Consider the following 16,730-nt stretch of genomic DNA (forward strand, 5'->3'; position numbering starts at 1 on the left):
CTATCAAAGGTTACTCTGAAGCTTACCGCCTCCACACATACAAAAGTGGCAAGATCCATAGAAAGATTGACTCGCGTGTATGTGATTTCGTAAGATTTGATAATTTCTTCTTGTTAACTCCAGAAAGTTCTTATCTAGTTTCTGCTCAGCACTTTAATGCTGACTTGTTATAATTGTCAATACTTACCCAACGGTGGGCACTACAATTTATTTTAAATCATAAAAAGTAATTACAACTTACATTAACCATTTCGAGTCAATAATGTTAATATCTAGCATCCAGAGGTCAATATATCATCGATTGACCTGTCAGAGGCTAATAATGTCTTGATCGACTTCCAAAACCGGCAAAGCTATAACAATGGTCGCAGGCCTGTATTTTTAATTTTACAATGTTCATAGAAACTGGATCCATTTTGATGCTTTCACTTCGTGCTTTAATAGCGTTCCATGTGACCTGGCAAGGACTATATATTATAACTTAATAGTATATGGGAAAACTAATCATACCGTTCAATGATGCATTATTTAGGCTGAAAATCAAAGAATATACTAGGCGGCCTCTATGTCGTTCTGGTCTGATTGGGTTTTCAACCTCGTCAGTTTAGCCGAATGGTCTAAGGCGTTCGATACGGTGATTTTCGTTCTCTGAAATGTACAGCGAGATACTGAAAACAAGATTACTGAATGAACGTAACCGTTTTTATACATCCTCACAGTATCACGATGTTTATGTGCCTCCAACAGTCAAAACTGTCCCAATGTAATTCACGTTTGTATGTTCTATATTAAGTGTAACCTGTCTATAAAGGACACACGAAGATCCACCAAGTTTTTCCATTGCGTTTTCAGTACATAACTTAAGATCAGGCATTCTATATGTACTTGTATGTGTCCTCTACGTTTCAAGATATTTTCAAACCCGTCATTTGGGTGAGGTCTAAAGAGAAACTTAAAATCGTTCTGCTAAATAATATTGCGAAACCCATGGGAAAGTTTTTGAGTACATCAATAAATCACGATAAACAAGGAACTTAATGATCACGCCAAGTCTAATTTGTCAGATTGCAGACGCAAAACAATAACACAATGAGTTGATTCTAAACACGGTAAAAAAAAAATTGGGTGCATGACAAACATTTCACGCAAATCGTTTGTAATCTTACAGCCACTTTCTTTACGGCAACTGACGGTATTAAAGCGAAGTGGTGGGTAGCTTAAGTTTAAATGGGAAATTTGCAAGCTTTCTTTTTAAAATTCTAACTTTATTTAGCATGGCATTTTTTGGGTGCAACAAGGAGATTACTTTCAAGTTAGAAAATCATACAGCCATAAGCCCCAAGTTTTATCCATGACGACTTTAATAGATTATATTGCATACAAGGGTATTATTAGCAACACTCTATTTAAAACGACTTCGAACCATGGCCTTAAAGTTTATAAAGTCATACAATGCAAGGCTTCCAGATATTTCTTAACCCTTGCTCAAAGAAACAATTTCTTACAATAGTTTCAAGTACTATAATATTTTGAATCTGGCTGGGTTGAGAACAAAACGGTACGGCAAGACTTCTTTCAGATTTGATTATTCGATGCTCGAATTCTTATGATGTTTTCTGCAAGTTGATGCCGACTGGAAAGACATGTAAGTGCAACCTTTTTCAATACAGCTGACAGCTTTTCCTGTCTCTTTAAAAAAAAACCAAAAAATTTTCTTTTCAGTTTTGCTCAACTTCTAGCTTTTTGCTAATTTTTGTAATAACTGTTGTAACAGAACATGCAGCCAAGTTTTTAGTTAATTTCGTTTCTTTTAATGAAGATTTTTTTAAATGTCTGTGCTTGCTTTAGCTCCTAGTCTATGTCAAGTTTTTGCTGTTATGAAAATTTGGTCATGTATGTATGTATGTATGTATGTATGTATGTATGTATGTATGTATGTATGTATGCTTTCGTCCAAAGTTGAAATTATATATATATATATATATATATATATATATATATATATATATATATATATATATATATATATATATATATATATATATATATTCTAAAATAACGTTTTAAGTTTAATTTAACACGTGACTCTTTAAACATGCATTATATGTATATATATCATCATCATCAGTCCCGTAGTCTGGTAGACCGTTGGGGCACCGCACGAGATCGAACAACCAGCTTCCTCCATTCCTCTCGATTTTCCGTCTTTCTCAGTGAGTCGCTCAATGTCAAGCCTGTCCACTCTCCAAAGTTATCTTTCCATCTCTTTCTTTTCCTGCCTGTCTTTCTTCTTCCTTGTATAGTGCCTTGCAGGGTTGTCTTGGCAAGTCCTGGTGATCGTGAGACATGCCCATACCACTGCAGTTTGCGTTTGTTTCACAGTGATCTGTAGGTCATCGTGAGGCCCAATGTCTTGTCTTATCCTTTGCCGTATTTCTTCATTGGTGACATGGTCTTTATATGTGACGCCGAGGATCTTTCGGAAATATCTCATCTTTGTTGCCTTCATCCTTTTCTCTAAGTCAGCTGTTATGGTCCATGATAAGAATGCGTAGAGAAATATGGAGATCAGTGAGTGCATCAGTCTGACTTTTGAGCCGAGTGCGATGTTCTTGTCCTTCCAGATGGGCTTCAGTTTTGCCAGCGCTGCTGTTGTTTGTGCAATCCTAGAGAGTACTTCAGGCTTCGATCCTTCATCTGTTACAGTAGCCCCCAAATACTTGAAGCTATGGACTGTTTCTAGCTTCGTATCTTGGACCCTGATGTCAGTGCTGATGCCTTTGGGTGGTGTTGTTCATCCTTTTGGTCTTCTATGCGCTGATTTCTATGCCGTAATCTGTAGAGCTTTTGTCGAGGCTCTCTACTAAGGTAGCTTTTTCTTGCTCATTTCCTGTTAGTCCATCAATGTCGTCGGCAAAATGTACGTTGTTGATTGTTCTGCCTCCGGTGCTGACCGTCCCTTCATACTTTTCAAGCGCGTCCGCCATGTTTCTCTCCAGAACGATGTTTAATATTGTGGGAGAGAGCAGACAGCCTTGTCTGACTCCGAATGTCGTTCTCAACCAGTCCCCTATGCTGCCGTTGAAGTATACTGCACTGGTGGCCATTTCATAGAGGTGCTCTATTACTGTGAAGAGGTTGGCATTGATGTTGTACAGTCTCATGGTCGCCCACAAGGCTGCATGCTCTACCCTGTCAAATGCCTTCTTGAAATCCACGAAGACGTGGTACAGATCTTGCTGCTGTTGGAGGTACTTCTCACATAATATCATGAGGATGAAGAATTGATCTGTTGTGCTGTGCCCTGCTCTGAACCCTGCTTACTTCTCGGCAGTGATCTTTTCAGCCTATGGCTTTGGTCTGTTCAGCAGTCTCCTTAACATGACTTTGCTTGGATGGCTTATAAGAGAGATTGTACGGTGGTTTTGACACTGTTGCAAGTTGCCTTTCTTGGGGAGGGTGATGATCATTGATTGGGTCCACGGCGATGGCCATGCTCCTGTTTACAAGATCTTGTTGCAGATGTTTGTGGGGGTGCTAATCATTGCTTCTTCCCCAGCTTGGATCAGTTCTGCTGGGATGTTGTCCACTCCTGCTGACTACCTCTTTTTCAGCGATCTCACTGCGGCTTCAACTTCTTCACGTAAGATAGGGTGGTGACTCGGTGGTACTCTGTCCATCTTTCCAGAATATATTTTTGTTCTGTGAGGCAGTTTCTGGCTTTGTCCTGTAAGTAGGTAACCCGCCGTTATTTTGTGCTTGTTAGAACTTGGACCAGTTGGTATGCTTTCCTGATGTTGTTCCTTTTCAAGTTTCCCTCAATGTCTTTGGACTGTTCTTCTCTCCAGTTCTCGTTTGCTTTGTCATGCTTCTCTTGACTTCCCGGTTGACTGCCTTGTACTGCGCTGCCCTTTCTGTATCGTTCTTTGTCTTATTCAGTTCCCTCCTCTTGTCACACAGGTTCAAGACCTCAGCTGTGATTCAGGGCTTCTTGACTGGGCGATGTCTACTTAGGATCTCGCTGGCTATTTTGGTCGCTGCTTATTGAATATAAGAAGGTCACTACTGTAATCCACCAACGATTTGGTCCCTTCTTTATTTAAAATTTCTTTATCGATAATATTCGGATAAATGCATAAAAAAAAAAACAACTATAGATCAATTTTAAATCCGCCATCAAAAGCCTCCCAGTATCTTGCACGCAGATCCTATACTGACCTTGATATGCCTATACATTTCATGAAATTGGTACGATCTTCAACAACATCAAAGATAAACGAGCCTGAAGAAAGCTTTACGAGACATATATAATCCTAGTTCCGTTCACTATAATGCTTCTAGTCGTTAGCGTGAAGCATGCTTGGCTTGAATCATTTTATTTAGCAACCTCATGAACCATGCTTCAGTAAAACAAAAAATAAGAAACAAAACAAAACAAAATAAAACAACAACAACAACAACAACAACAACAACAAAACAAGCAAAACAAACCGCACAAATAACCTAAATATTACCCCAGCATATCCAGCGGTGTAGTTTACATTTATCCCAGTCATTATGCGAAGTCTCGTGTGTTTCTCATTCTTTGATAAGAGTTGCCATTCTGGGGTTTTCACGACGTCGATGGTATAGCTGAACTTTATTTCTCCCTCTGGAACAGAAGCTAGTTCACCGTAAGTTATCACTTGACCCCATCACCACTTAATCGGTGCACATTCAAAGCTGGGCAGTTGAATCATGAGATCGAAATTCAATACCAGGACAACGGCGAAAGTCCAAAACAAACCACGAGTTCATTCGTTTCATTCTGTGTCGAGTACATACTACATGTTTATGACTCAAGTTGCTGGGCAATTTGGTTTGCGTATTTCTAAAGGGAGATAAAAATAAACAAAGAGAGAAAGAAAGACCAAAAGATACTAATTGCCAAAGATGAATTCAGCTGGATACTGTTTAAAAAATGTACCTACAGACGGGTACATCGGTATTTGGTGAAAACACTTCGGCTCTTGCAGATTAAAATCTCCCTAGATTTGCTAAGGATCATAAAGTTAAAGTCAGCCTCGTCCATCAAAGATTCTGTCAAAGATTCATTGTAGGGTACTTCGGATGATAACCAGGCCTGAGGCCAAGGGTCAAAAAGGAATCAAATTATTTGGTACAGAACCGGTCTGAAGCATCGTCCTTTAATGTGAGACATTCGGCTTTTATCGTCTGCAGTCTTCTGGCAAAACCGAATAGCAAAAGATGTATTGATGTATTGTTTTCCTTCGAAAACCTTCACATTTGAAAACCCAATTATACAACAAAGACATTCTTTTAACGATCGGTACTTTTTGGAATTTGTAGTCTATATCAGCTAAACGACGTATCAACAATGCTACTCATTCATTATTTTACTGAATAAAAGGTTTAAAAAATGGTTCAAATTTTCTTGAGTAAAAGACGTACATAGCATTCTTCAAGACAATCGTCACTTTTCTATATTAAAAAAAACGGACTTGAAGAGTACCTGTATTTATGATTGATGCAGTCAACTCGCTATTTGTCTTCAAAATTAAGCGAAAAACCTATAGTATTAAAAAAATTGGATTATTATTTGTACTCGCTCATGGGGCGGGTCCCACTGCAAACTGAACTGATTCAGAGCTGATGCTGCATAAATGCACCGGTAGATCTGGGTCTAGGCAGTTTGTTAGAACTAATCGATATAATAATGTGCTAGCAGATCAGGGTCTGTGTTGTTTGCAGCTGGACCGGACTTGTAAGCGAGTAGACACGGTATGGTTTTTTTGCAGAGATTGTCATCGCCGCTTTCTTGTGAGCAGATGAAAGTGACACAATTTTGAGCAATAAAAAAATATTTTTCTTCCTGGTTTACTCTGCGTTGTAAAGAGCTGGGTGAGATTACCGACGACAGCAGTTTATTTTGTGTATGACTTCCCATTAGAGAATATTTTAACTTTTATCTCCTATCACGGAATATTTTATTTTTTTTGTTGCTAGATTGGTATAATTTAAACTGTACCTTTTCTATGCCGAGACAAAATTAGAATTTAAAGTACTTTGGAAAAATACAAGGAAACAACTTTCACAAATTCCGGGATTACCACATCGGGGTAGTAAATATTTCAGAAGATATTAGTGGTGTCTTGTACTGTCGACTGAGACATTTTTTAAAGTATAAAACTGAATATTGGGTCAATTTCGAATTTAAAATTATTCGAAATAGTAATTTAAAGTCAGTTACTAATTGTTCCGCTTGAAGTGTACAACATTTTTGGAATTAATAATAATAAAAAATCTGAGGGCATGAATTTTGCCTAATTTTCAAAGTGTTGGAAGCGAGATTGCCATGATGCACACTCATTAAAGAATGAGTGTCTTTTAAACGTTGTGGTACTGTGAATCTAACCCAGTACCTCAGTGGAGGAAATCAAGTGTTAAGCTACTGTGCGACTCGTGCTTTGGAACACGTTTTACAAAGTGTTACTAATCTACATAAATGCCAATTAAACCCGTCTCGTGACATGTCATGCAACTTTTAAACCAACGTGTAATGCAAGTCTAAGTGAGCTAGGCGCTCTTCATCGGTTGGGTATATTTGATTAACTTTATTTAAGGACAGCTCTCTCAAGATTCCCGATTGCGAGGCAGAAACGGGTCAAACACTCGTATTAACTTATCGCAAAGTGGCCTCCGATCGATTTTGTCTGAAAAACCAAAGGCTTCTGCCACCGCGAAGTACAATATCAATTCATGCAAGAGTGATATTGAATCAATTTATCTCAAACAAACACATTTTTTAAGATCATACTCAAACGACGTTAAGGTTTCCATTTAATCGATATGACGAAAATGACTATTTGTCAACTTTATCAACTAGTTTATTATTGCGCAGACACTCCGAAACGTTTTCAAATATGTTAACAGAACACACTAAGAATTGAATGATGCAGGTGGCGTGTGTGTACCATGGGTATTCGAGTTTCCTGGTTCCGGCGTTTTATTCCTGAGAAAATCATTCTGAGACAGAATTATACTATAAATCCCATAGTGCGCCCGTACATCAGACACGTGAGATAGGCGAATTTCACTGTGAGAAACAACTAATAGCACCAAGAATAAGCTCTCATCCGCCATTACCTGGTCAACGGGGAAAGCATCCAAATTCCTTGTAAGTTCAAGCAAATGTTATACAAACCATATCAAAATAGGTAACAACGTTAAATTATAATGATACAAATTCTCGTCTGCTACTCTATTTCTTTAGCCATGAAATTATATAAGACTCCTCTCTGTCTGTCTGTCTGTCTGTCTGTCTGTCTCTCTCTTTCTCTCTCTCTCTCTCTCTCTCTCTCTCTCTCTCTCTCTCTATATATATATATATATATATATATATATATATATATATATATATATATATATATATATATATATATATATATATATATATATATATAATCTCTAGCAGGTCTGGAAAATCAAACATAACACAAGAAGGGATTCTAACTGACATACTAAGGCATGAAATGTCCATGCAGTCGTACGATTTGGAAGCCCGAAACAATGTAAGTAACATTAACTGTTAGTAGAGTTTATTCACGCTAACGTATGTCTTTCTAACTCAACCACAACTGATCTTTCCTCTTCGCAACTAATAATGTACAGTAGGTTCTAAAACTTACGTGCCAAGGCAGAGTATATAATTGAAATGTTCCGCGTTATAGTAATTAGATTATCAACAGAAATTAACCGAATATAAAAGACCCTAAAATCAATCTGTACACATCACGACACCCCCATAGAACCCATGACCTTTACAAGGCGAAATGGGCGGCTCAATATATTTCCTACACCAGACTCGAAATAGCCAGTGTCAAGTTAAGGAAAATGTTTTTGAAATCAAAGGACAACTTCACTGTTCGCATAAATCAGAGTTATTTCTTTTTCTTCAAACAAATATTCAGCGAAATCCATCTTAAAAAATTATGGGTAGTGAAGAAATAGCACAGGCAAAATTTAAATAAACCGGATATAAAACTGTCAGCAATCGATTTGGTTGTGAAAAACAATGCCCTCTGAAAGGATAAAGATGTTATCTATTTCAGGGAAGTCTTTCTATTCAATACAATCGCGTAACTAATTTGAAAGTCTTGAGTCACTTTGCCATAACATAGTGTGAACGACAATGGAAGTGTAGAAAATGCGGGAGGGTTATGATTTTTTTTAAAAAAAGACAAAGAAGAATTCGGAAAATATACAAAATATGTTGCGAGAGAGGACACAAGCATATTAAACTGAGCAGAGTATAGTATCACTAAAACCTTTTGAAAACGCAGCAAAGTTGCCTGCATTAACTGTAACTTGGACATTTTTAAACACATTTCGCAGCTTTTAATACCAACGTAATCAAAATACCAAAGATTGAAAGAAATGAAAGCGGTTCGAGAAAACTCTTCAAGAAGCTAGTAAAATTTAACATTTTACTGATGGAACGGACCTGTTATGTCAATACGCTTTTGTTACACCTGCTGAACTCTCAAAGTATCGGACTAAATTACATCCCTAATCATATAACAAATAAGAAGAGGGTATTTCGGTGCAAATCTCGAGTGTTGATAGTTATTTAATTAACAACTGGGGAGAAGCGTAACGTCTTTCATATAAAGTAGCCTGCGAAAGTGGAAAAATTCCAGTTCGTGTTGATTTTTGGTGTTGTTGTTTTGTTTCTTTTAAGGAACTTTTTAGCAATAATAATAATAATAATGATATAGTAAAAAAGACAGGAGGAGGAGAAGAAGTAAAGAAGAACGAATAAACGAACAAAGGGAATATATTGAAATAAATATATATGATGTGTTGTGATAGAAGAAACAAATATTAATCAATGTGCATACATAATTTTGTTACAGTGTGCACATATAATTTCTTACAATGTGCATACATTCTTTGTAACAATGTAGCATTGTACATACACACTTTTGTTACAGTGTGCATATATATAATTTCTTACAATGTGCATACATTCTTTGTAACAATGTAGCATTGTACATACACACTTTTGTTACAGTGTGCATATATATAATTTCTTACAATGTGCATACATTCTTCGTAACAATGTAGCATTGTACATACACACTTTTGTTACAGTGTGCATATATATAATTTCTTACAATGTGCATACATTCTTCGTAACAATGTAGCATTGTACATACACACTTTTGTTACCAAGTGCACATAGACTTCTTACAATTTTACATAAACAGATCTAGCTGCGCAGGCGACATTTTCTCTCCATCTTATCACCAAGCATCCTCCCAGCCTCTTTGAGGAACAGGGTAAAGAATGGACAACCTCTTTTATACACCCTGATAATTCAAAGACAGCTATTCGGGGTCAGAATAATCTTTGCTCTACACGCATTGGAACAACAACATTGCCAAAACAACATTTCTTTTTCTAATCTCATTCCGCTATTTCAGAAAATGCTGTACTTTTTTAAAGAACACGAAATCGGGACTGATATGTTTACTTTTCAAAATCAACGTTTTAAATTTAAAATCGTGCCATTATGTATCAAAGCAAGAAAATATTAAATTAAGGTGCTTGGTGTTTCTGGCTGTCTCTTTGCTTAGAACTGAACGTGTTCCATTCCGTTTTCACACGCAAGTTAAAGAGTGTAAAATTCCAATTGTCATTAAAGTATTTTTTATGCAAACCTAATGAACCCACCCCGATAAAAAAACCTGCTAAAACTATGATTTCAGCGATCCTATCAAAGACAGTGAAGTTGATCTATTAATATTTTAAGATAACATTCATGAAAAGGTTGCTAAAGTTTACAATTTTCAGGCCCATCATCACTTTAACACACACACACACACACACACACACACACACACACACACATGTAAATATCAATGATAACGCGAGCCAAATTTGATTTTTCAGTTTTAAGTTTTGCTTCAAAAGGTGGCCTAATGAAAATTTATTTACTATAAGCTAGAAAAACATTTGTCTAAAACTGCCGTTATTTCTTTTTCATCTAGAAGCAAATCAGCCACACTATATTAGGCAGCTCCGATTTAGATTTTATCTGTGACGCTAAACACGGACCGGATCCATTAAACTAGTGTTAAATTAAAGTCAGGCATATGTTCTTCTTTACTGTCATAGATTTCATATTGCCATATCACCATTCGATCATCATGCAACATATCCCCGATGGTCTGTGTAATGCCTACATCCAATTAAACCCTAATGAATCGAACTGCTCACTGAAACATGTTGGCCTAACAACAATTAGATGTTGGGTTATATGAGTTGAAATGGACAGATATAATTTTGAGGCGTTTTTATCAATAGTTCTTAACTTTAAAATGCGGATGGTCGTTCTTGTGTAGGTTGGGTTAACGAATAGGAACGCAGACGAAAACCCTAAAAATGTATAGCATAAAGCCATAAGCGACCACTCAAGAGTAATGCTTACAGCAAACACGTATTACCATGACCGCATCCTACTTATCCGACTTTATCTGCCCAAACATTCAGTAATGGAAAACACAAGGGGGAAGCTCAGATACGAAAAGGCCATCCTTAGACGGGCCATCACAAGAAAATCGTAAATTATGAGCCTCCACAACTGTAGTAAATCACCCTACAAATCCCAAACTTAAAATCTTCAACAAATTATTCAATATTAAATCCAAATTCATTGGAAGAAAAAAAAAAGGACAGAAGAAAAAAAACTTGCCTCTTCCAAAATACAATTCAAAATAACACCGGAACGACACAATAAAATCTAAACAGAAATGCATACAAGCACACACAATACAGATCACAACATGTAGACATATTATTACTTTCCCTTTTCGACTTAAATCCTTATATATTCTAAAATCTTATTCTAGGAATAGATTGGGCATCCAGACCAATACATGATTCGACCAAGATAGCGCCAGTCCTCACAATAACACAAACAAACACAACAAAACATAGACATAAACTACAATCACAGGACAAAACGACTCTGGCAAAGTCACTACGCGTTCTTAACAACAAATGGGAAAAGGGATGGAAACCCACTCGTGGCACAAAATGTTCCAAGGGGTGGGGAGTACAGACCAAAGCTCCAAGCCAGGGAAAAATGGAAACCGGGCCCAAGGCCGACCTGGGCCAAGGGAAGGGAGAACGTAATATTCCCAAAGCTTATGCGATAAAGAAACTTAAAACAATATGATGAGCAAAACAAAAACCAACCCAGCAAAATTCATATACTATTTATATTATTATTTATCTAAAACAAATAAACATCAAACACTGTATGGGTGAACAGAGAAACGTTTACATACAAGACACACATATTTAGAAAACAGGGTGTCACTTCTAAGTCCTAAATAGCAAGACATGCTTTGAAAGGGCTAAGAGGTGTCAACAAGTAACGGTAACAACAACAACATGTTGAAGAAGCATATGGTATCAGCATGTTGATACAGTGAGGATAGGGATAATTGTTATTGTACTAAATCCTTTAACAGACACACACCCCACCCTTGAACCGTTAGTATTACACACTAAAGCTCGTTTAGCTCGTGTTCCGTGGTTAATTACAAAACTCCGTTGGCTCGAATCAGAAAGCCAAATGATCAATCCACATTTCGAATTTCCTAGCAACTCAAAGATCTATTTAAGCGACTTTCAGACCACTACAACTCCTTGTTTAATAAAATGGAATGGAATACTCCATTTGCCCTCTAATTATCTACACTGGAAATGTCTCTTCGTCACATGCATTATATATATATATATATATATATATATATATATATATATATATATATATATATATATATATATATATATATATATATATATATATATATATATATATATATATATATATATATATATATATAAACAAACGCCGTGATATTACCAACGATTCCTAAATAAATGCGTCCTTTGCCTGTACTGCCTCACATTCCCGTGCATGATCGTTTAACAGTGCAGGACAGCGGTACCGAGCAGCTCTCTCCTTATCCTGCCTCACACGTGACCTTTATCCTAACTCGTGGACCTACTACTATAAGCAAGTAGCTTCCCTATTTCCGTACTAAAACGATCAGTTGTTGACGTTAAGTGTCCCGCAAAACTGGCTGTTTCGCACTGACCGACCAGGCCATATGTATGGCTTCTTTAGTTCATAACGAGTCGGAAAAGCCGTTGTTGTAATTGTACTTTTTCATATTCTCAAGAGTATTTCAAAAGGATAAGTAAATTCTAGAACAGACGTTGAATCGATTCCTATTTTCAGCATTGTTTAGTCTCTCTCAGAGTGGACTTAATTTATTTACCAGTTTAGATATCACTGCGCAAGCTGTCTGCATCGCAGAAGTCGGACACCGTGTATTGAATATACCACAGCTGTCTCAACCGATCTTCTCTGAAAGTCAAAATGTACATAAACATCATGTAAAGTTTATACTGAATTCTTCAGGACTCACGGTACTAATTCAACTCCAATGGTAAACATATGGAAACACTATCATATTCAAAATTCAATAACTTAAAATTTATGGGTGCTGATAATGACACCTATAATTTTTCGTGCACATCTAACCTTGGTGCAAGCTTATGTGTGGAGAACACCATATGACCCGCGGCAATTTGTTTACATACATGTGCATGAAACACGTGTTATTGATTCGGCACCAAATGAATCAGGTGCTACTTTCAATGTTGAGTACTCCTGAGTCAAGCCTGTAAAAATGCTAAAATTGCATCAGTAGAAATTTGTAAATATTTTTTTACATTACATATAGGATAAGCTCTCAAAAGGTATTTTTCCTAAAATTTTAATTTTCATTATTAACCAATTATGGACCACCAAACCGGTAAATACTCTATTATTTCTTTACCCATTTCTAGACTGGTTCACAGTTCTTCCGTATAATTAGTACCGTGTGTCCTTCAGTGTAAACCTTACTTATAAAGCTCCATCATACGGTAGGTAACGTTTCAGAGGATGTTACGTTGTTTGAAAGTTATGTAAGTGTCCACAATAGGCCCTTTTGATTTTAACCCCTATTTTTCGTAGGAAAGTGAGAAGAAGAATATTTCATTAAACGTCAGTGCAGGATAAGAAAATTCCACCCTCGAGATCAAACTTCTGTGTCAGACACTCGGCAAAGCCTTATGCATGACGTAAAATTCTGGATGGAATATATCTATCCTACAAAAATGCATCTCTATCACGAATAACACTTCATCATCATCATCATCATTTAAATTATAGAAGTTTTCGCCCATACAGGCATGTACGTCTGGTTAATGTCCATAAGTGGAATATTTAATTGATCCCGGGGGAAGGAATTAGAGCCTCGTCCTCCAGGCATTGCTGTGCATAAAAGGCACTATTTAATTAAGCCGTTAGGTCTTGGATCTAGCTACGATGTCATAGCCTCAACTTGATTTGTTGTGGTTGAGGCTACGAACTGATCCCATATAATGTAATGGAGCACACAAAAATCGTCACTAAAGTCAGAAAAACAAACAATGTAGAAATCTACTACATAAGTATAATCATGTTGTGAAAGAAGTTTGGCTTATTTTAAATTTATTAAGCCCAAACACACTAACCTCACCCTGTCCGCCATGACAGATAACGCGAGACTCTCTCCGTGACCCCTTTTCTACGCAAGGCTTGCCAGACCATATTTGGATATTCTACGCTATGTTATCATCAATCAAGTGGCGAATAATCCCTTCTTGGTGGAATTTCAAAGTTGCCGATAAACCGTGTTTACTTTTGATGCACAGAATTTCTGACTCAAACGGCGCGAAATTTTTACTACGATTTGTTTACGTTTCCAAATAAGGCGTCAATGTCCTTATATGGCAAAAAAACAAACGAGGCTGAGAACGGAAGTAATCATTATTTGAACCAATATGGCGGACGATCTAAACGAAAATATCGGCTAAAAAAGGTAAACGAGATTTTACAACTATTTCTACAATGATTTTCGATACTTCCGGTATTAAATAAGAGGACTAATCAATTTACTGGACTATATGCAAGTAATATGTTCAAAGTATTATTATTAGGCTAAAAGAGCTCCGGGTGTGAATCACACCCAGCTTGCTCCATTGACACGTATATGCTCATGTTAGTACCCTGTCCACGAGGTAGGAATAAGGGGTACTAATATTAGTTCTAGTCTTGGATCAATATGACTGGCTTCATAGACCCTAGCGATCTGAATGTAAGACTATACTCGAGTGGGGATAGACCCAGCATACACTCGAGTTAAAGGTAGCAATTCAGTCTGCATTACACTGCATCCTCGATAGCTGTTATACGGGACCCTGACTGCAAGTTCATCGTTGGAAACGTGCCTCGTAAGAAAAATCTGGAGCAGATTTGCTCGATAAAATTAGTTTAGACCCCTCAGAGGTACGAAACGTCATGTTCAGCTTGATTTCAAATGCATTTTGTTTGAGTTACTTCCATATTACGAACTTGTTAGCATAGCCACGTCCTTTTGACCCTCTTTAAACGTCGCTGTTACATAAACTTGGTGTTGAAAACTGTTGATAATTAGGTAGCCGTCTTTGTTCAGCATTTCCTTTACTATGCGCATTATTGAAAGTTCTGGAACACAATGAGTCGAATAGGCGAAACGAAGTTAAGTTTGGCGGTTTTCATGAACGTTCTAAAAACTAGAATAAACCGATTCAAAAGGTCTACAATGGACAAGTTTGCAAATCTCATAAAGACATAAACCAATTCAAAAGGTCTACAATGGACAAGTTTGCAAATCTCATAAAGACATAAACCAGTTCAAAAGGTCTACAATGGACAAGTTTGCAAATCTCATAAAGACATAAACCAATTCAAAAGTTCTACAATGGACAAGTTTGAAAATCTCATAAAGACATAAACCAATTCAAAAGGTCTACAATGGACAAGTTTGAAAATCTCATAAAGACAAAGAGGTAGGTTTTGTACAACACGTAATAAACACGCTGGTTTAAAATCAAAATCTGTATGGCACATTAAGAACACGTTTTCAGATTTCTGAGGTGTTTGCTTTGTCGTCGATATACTCGTAAAGGCAATAAAACAATTACTTACCCTAGGCAATAAAACAATTACTTACCCTAGGTCTTTTATATGGTCCTCGTGGACAACAAGTCTCACCGGAATATGGTTGTGACGACTTCAACCTGAAACCAAATGGAAATGAACGTTTACATTGGAGATTAATAAAACCACTAATTTCCACCTATTGAATATACATTAATGTAACCACTAATATCCGTCTATTTAATAGGCATTAATATAACCACTACTTTCCACCTATTTAATAGACATTAATATAACCTCTAATTTCCACCTATTGAATAGGCATTGATATAACCACTACTTTCCACCTATTTAATACGCATTAATATAACCACTAATTTCCACCTATTCAATAGGCATTAATATAACCACTAATTTCCATCTATTTAATAGGCATTAATATAACCACTAATATCCGTCTTTAGGCATTAATATAACAACTACTTTCCACCTATTGAATAGACATTTAGATAACCAATAATTTCCACCTATTGAATATACATTAATATAACCACTAATTTCCACCTATTGAATATACATTAATATAACCACTAATTTCCACCTAATGAATATACATTAATATAACCACTAATTTCCACCTATTTAATAGGCATTAATATAACCACTAATTTCCACCTATTGAATAGATATTTAGATAACCACTAATTTCCACCTATTGAATAGATATTAATGTAACCACTAATTTCCATCTACTGAATAGACATTTAGATAACCACTAATTTCCCCTTACAGAACAGACATTTAAATAACCTATTTCCACCTATTGAGCAGACATTTATACAAGCACTAATATCCACCTATTGGATATTCAGCTGCTTAGAAGTATATATATAAAAAAATCAGTCTCAGCGCCATAATGTCACGTGAAAATAGAGAATGATTCTCTTCGTTCTTACTGCTACAGATTATACGATGTGTTTTTAGATTTTAAACCAGTCTGTGGTTCAACAAGCCGCTACGTAGCACGCATCCTTACATATGAAGCACGTCATAAGTCAATAATTTAAAATGTATATACTTTAATCAATCTTATCCAGTAGAGATCGCAAAGTTTTGTATTCATCCAAAGTTTAAAACTTTCATGCAAAGTTTTGTATTCATGCCAAGTTTACAACTTTCATACAAAGTTTTGTATTCATGCAAAGTTTAAAACTTTCATGAAAAGTTTTGTATTCATCCAAAGTTTACAACCTTCATACAAAACAAGTTTAACTGATATAATTTCGTGGTGACATATCTAAATCTGTATAATGGTTTAATGATTTTTTTTATAGTTTCATATTATGTCTAAATAACTTTTTTTAAAAAAATTGAATGTGCGTATGCATCTCAAGGTAGTAATTAATGAAAAGACATACCTATAATAAAAGGTTGTGATGAAGAGAGAGAGAGAGAGAGAGAGAGAGAGTTATGCACATAACGAAATAATAGAAACACATGCGTATTACGCATTTACTAGTTCGCAACGTATTATTTCGCATTATTTTTTTTATTCTATCGAACATATGTTCTCTTGCCTGCTGTGTATGACGTACAGTGTGAAAAAAGTACGTAGTGTAGAATACAAAAATTCCGAGTCTTC

The 16,730-nt window shown here is 36.2% G+C and overlaps 1 protein-coding gene across 8 annotated transcripts in view; it reads right to left on the minus strand.

Annotated features, from left to right (window-relative positions):
- The window catches only part of LOC149795719 (uncharacterized), a 145,408-nt gene that overhangs the window by 26,517 nt on the left and 102,161 nt on the right, over positions 1-16,730 (minus strand). For 4 of the 8 annotated variants that reach the window (XM_089965614.1, XM_089965616.1, XM_089965615.1 and 1 more), the window contains exon 2: positions 15,162-15,228. The gene's annotated coding sequence lies outside the window, so the exon portion shown is untranslated. Of the gene's footprint in view, positions 1-510; positions 649-12,356; positions 12,446-15,161; positions 15,229-16,730 lie in introns of all 8 variants that reach the window. The other 4 variants (XM_089965620.1, XM_089965621.1, XM_089965619.1 and 1 more) reach the window with 2 other exon arrangements.

This window comes from Sinohyriopsis cumingii, chromosome 7 (assembly GCF_028554795.1).
Source record: "Sinohyriopsis cumingii isolate HCF-2022 chromosome 7, ASM2855479v2, whole genome shotgun sequence".
NCBI lineage: Eukaryota > Metazoa > Mollusca > Bivalvia > Unionida > Unionidae > Sinohyriopsis > Sinohyriopsis cumingii.